At 49.5% G+C, this 4563-nt stretch overlaps 1 long non-coding RNA gene across 1 annotated transcript in view; it reads right to left on the bottom strand.

Moving 5' to 3' along the window:
• Positions 1 to 3476: 3476 nt before the first annotated feature.
• LOC107181872 overlaps positions 3477 to 4563 on the bottom strand; it is a 4360-nt gene continuing 3273 nt past the window's right edge. Inside the window, exon 4 of the long non-coding RNA XR_001512584.1 lies at positions 3477 to 3488. This is a non-coding gene — a long non-coding RNA (uncharacterized LOC107181872). The remainder of the gene's footprint in view (positions 3489 to 4563) is intronic.

Below are 4563 nucleotides of genomic sequence, written 5' to 3'. Positions count from 1 at the left end.
CACAAAGGTGGGAATGGCACCTAAGTGTTTCTTCTCAAGGGACGCCGACGGGTACCTGTTGGCAACTCTCCCTGGACAGGAGTGAAGGACCACCGGCTTCCAATTCAATCAGTGACTCCACACGGCCCCTGGATAGAAGGAAGGGAACGTTTTCCGATAATTGTGACCTTTTATTACTTCACAGAATGCGTTTCTTACTCTTGTGCACAGTGTAGGAGTTTTATAGAGAAAGTGGTTGACTCCATCCAGTCCCCAAACAAATATAAACAAGAAACCGTAACTCGTTTTCCCAGCCGTGACCGGAATTCCTGCCCAACACACTGTAGGGAGGCCAGGATGGAGGCCCGTCCTCAGAACCGTGGCTGATTTCTTCTCAAGTGTGAGGGGACTAAATGCCACGGCAGGTCAGGCAGCTGCAGGACGGACTGAAAAAGACTTACATCCTGTCCTGGGTCTACACACAGGGTTCTGGAAACTTCTCTGGGGCCCAGGACTAGGGCTTTCTTTAGGGCCTCATGGCCCTGCCTCCTCCCTGGTCTCTCACAGGATGTTTTCTTCCTGCAGGTGGGAAAGGAGAGAGGTATGCTCAGGCTGCCAGTGAGTATGGAGGGGGGACCCCTGAGACCCTGTGAGAGTACAGATGAGAGCCATTGGGGGGAACCCACTCCCCATGTTGTCTCCTTGAATCTTTCTCCTCTTATCTCTCCTCTCTTCCCCCCAGAACTGTGGACCTGATACCAAGTCAGTCCCTGCTGTTGCTCTCCATCAGGAGCTGATGTTTCCATTGAATATGGCTGCAGACCAGGCATTTTCCAATGGTCATGGGCTCCCCCAGGGCAACCTGGGCTGGGAGCTGCCACCCACCAGACCGCTCCAGGGAAACCTCACTGAAGGACAGCACTGGGGCTCTGAGAGGGCGCACGTGCTCTTCAGAGCCTTCCAACACCCAGAGGACGCGGACCCCCTCCAGAGCGTGCACACAATATCTGTGCTCCTCCATGGCTGGCTGAGGCCGGATGTGCTCACCAAGAAGCAGATCTTGGATAAGCTTCGGCTGGAGAAGTTCATGACCTGCATGCCCCTGGAGCTGCAGGCCTTGGTGAAGGAGAGGTGCGTGCAGAGCTGCGAGGAACTGAAGGTCTTGCTGAGAAATAAGGAGAAACCCAGGAAATGGTTGAGTGGAACCCTCATGATGGGGAAGGGGAAGGGAGGCTTGTAAATGTACACAGAGGCATTCTTTAATTTTCTGTGTTTTATTTTTAAAATATATTTATGTTGATTTCAGAGAGGGCGGGAGGGGGGAAAACATCAATGATGAGAGAGAATCATTGATTGGCCCCTCCTGCATGCCCCTGCATTGAGGATCAAGCCCACAACCCAGTGGTGTGTCCTGGCCAGTAATCAAATCCTGACATCCTGGTCCAAAAGTTGATGCTCAACCACTGAGCCATGGCGGCTAGTCCACATTAGCATTCCTTAGATGGACATCTTGGAAAATTTGATCTCTCGTCCTGGGGCCCACTTTCCCAATGACCTCAGGGGGTAGACGTGTCCGTTCTAACTCACGGGTGGGGATACTGAGGCACAGACCAGGTCCAGGAATGGCTCCTTTCCTTGCAGGGAGCCTCTGCCAATGTTGGGAGACATGTTTGGTTGCCACTATTTGGGAGGTTGCTATTTGATTGATTGATTAAAACAATTCCTTTTTTAGAGAGAGAATGAGCAACGGAGAGAGAGGGGAAACATCCATGTGTTGTTCCACTGAAAGTCTGAGTGTTGAGTAGGACACACGCAAGGAGTATGATATATCCTGGGTCTTATCTTGTTTAATTTTCTCCCCACAGAAGGTCATCACCTTGCAAGAGCAGAAGTATCTTCTGGAGAATTCCTATGTCCAGATGGCCGATGAAGAAGTTGGTGACACAGACTACGTGTTGGACTTGTCCATGAAGTCCCCATCCCCCGTAAGTCAGACGGGGGTACATCCTGAGAACAGCCAGGAAGTCAATGGAGAATCAGGGAACCAGCCTGGAACCAGTGACATGGTGTGGGGACAGTGAGTGTGTGATGCCCTGATCTGAGGGGACAGGTGGGAGCTGGTACAAGAGGACTCAGTGACCGTAGCTGCTACAGCATTTGGGACATTTGACACAGGATAGAAAGGGACCCAAGAATGCATCCAGCGGATGCATTACGCCCATGGGCATTTCTGAATCAATGTGGTCCACAGGCCAATAAAAATCTAATTTTCCTCTAGGCATTATCAAGAGTGGGGAGTGGGGTCCATCAATGTGGTCCACAGGCCAATAAAAATCTAATTTTCCTCTAGGCATTATCAAGAGTGGGGAGAGTGGGGTCCAGAATCGCTTTGCCTCCACCGTTGGAGGCAGCGAGCAGTTGAGATGACCAGGAGAGGCAGCTTAGAGAATGAAGACGAAGCTCTGTTGCCTTGGCCTGTGTTGATTGGCTGTTGGAGCATCAGACCCAGGAATGTGTTGATTAGCTGTTGGAGCATCAGACCCAGGACTGCAGGGCTGTGGGTTTCATTCCCAGTCAAGGGCACATTCTTGAGTTGCAGGTTCCATTCCCTGGCCAGATGGGGTGATTGCAGGAGTCAACCAGTCAATGTGTCTCTCATATTTATGTCTCTGTCTGTCTCTCCTTTTCTCTCTCTCTCTCTCTCTCTCTCTCTCTCTCTCTCTCTCTTTCTCTTGCTCTACTTTCTCTATACCACCCTTCCTTGCTATCTCAAAATCAATGGAAAAATATCCTGGGGTGAGAATTAACATCAACAACAAAAAGAGTAAGGAGTGTAATGTATGGGCTTGACTTAAGGTGTGGTGAGTACACATAAGGACAGACTTGGGAGTTGGGGGTGATGGGATTGGCCCCAAGGAAGTCTAGGCAGAGCCACTAAACTGTGCTGTTAGGTAAGCTGGGGTCTCAGGTCAGGGAGATGGACAGGATGGGGGAAGGAGGGACGGAGCTTCTCACCCCTGGCTTCAGACACATTTAACCCCCCTTGCTTACCCACTGTCAGGGGCAGAAAGTCTTCCTTCCGGAGGCAATTCCCACAAAAATTGATCTGGAGGGTGTGAGGCCCATGGAGAATTTGGTGAAGTTGGAGAAGGATGTGATGGAAGACAGAGAAGAGGCAGCAGTACTCACATCTCCAGAGCCTCCACTTCCCAGCAGTCCTGGTGAGTATGGAAACTGGGCTTGTAGAGCAATGATTATTGTGTCATAAATCAGTGAGCTAGATACAAGACGCCTTAATGAGATAATTGGTTAGGAGTCTTTATTACATGCAGGCTCAGAGCAGAATATCTCTGTCAAATTCGGAGAAAACAAAGGAAAGAGTATTCCTCTTTGATATCCTTCTAGGTCTTTGTGTAAGTGATTTTTGCAGACACCTTGTTACCTTGAGTACATATAGTATCTAACAAACACCTCGCATGGGAATATTATCAGTATCAGCTTCTCAGCCCCTTAGGTTCCATCGCTAGTTTGCCAGGTCAGACAGTTAAGTTTATCTTTTCTATTTTTTAAGCTAAAAAACAAAGTTAATTTACAGAATAACAGACCTTCTGAAAATGACAGAGATGACTTACAGAACAAGGGACTCTCTGAAATAGCAAAGCATTTCAAACAGCAGTTTCACAAAATAGAGATTACTATGCTTCATTATTGATGCCCCCTCTGCTGGGTACCCAGCTGGGCATCCAGCGTGGTCATCTGTTGGGGACAGTTTGCTCTCAATGCCAAGCCGTCTCTATCACAGACTCTCGGGTGCCCTAAGGTCTAAATTCTCAGGTTTGTTTGTTGATGGGACTGTTTACAACCTACATCGGCTTTGGTTCAAAGGCGTTTGGTAGTGTTAAAAGTGCTCTTTTAATAAAATATATAAACTTATACTTATTTTTAGAGAGAGAGGAGGGGAGATGGAGAGAGATAGAAACATGGATGATAGGAAAAATCATCGATTGGCTGCCTTCTGCCTGGCATCCACCGGTGGGTCGAGCCCCACAACACGGGCACGTGCCCTGTCAGGGAGTGGAGGTGGCGACCTCTTGGTTCCTGGGTGGATGCTCAATCCATGAGCTGAGCTGAAAGTGCTCTTTGATTAATGTTGTGTGTTGAATGCTTTCTTTCAGGAGACTCGGTGAAGACAGAGGGGGAGCAGAACCCGCAGGAAGGAATTGGTCTGGAGCATGTGGATGTCGGTGACGTGCCTCCCACCCACGTTCCGGAGACACAGGCTTTGAGTCAGCATCCAAAGAGAAGAGGTTCTGGGAATCCAGGACGTGCCCCAAAGAGAAAAAGGGGCAACACTCCCACCCCTCAAGAAGGAGCCATGTCATTGGCCAGAGGAGAAGACACCAGACGGCACAGGTGCCATTCAGTGGGTGCGTCAAGCACCATGGAGCCAACTGGTCACCCTGTTGGCAAGGAATCCAGGAGGAAGATACCCTACGATTGTGAAGACTGCAGCAAGAGGTTCAGCTACAGATCACAGTTAGAACTTCACCTGAGGACACACACAGGAGAAAGACCCTTCCAGTG

This window comes from Myotis davidii, unplaced genomic scaffold (assembly GCF_000327345.1).
Source record: "Myotis davidii unplaced genomic scaffold, ASM32734v1 scaffold10254, whole genome shotgun sequence".
Lineage (NCBI taxonomy): Eukaryota > Metazoa > Chordata > Mammalia > Chiroptera > Vespertilionidae > Myotis > Myotis davidii.
Note: the sequence above shows the minus strand (reverse complement) of the source record. Positions and strands in the feature narration are given on the sequence as shown.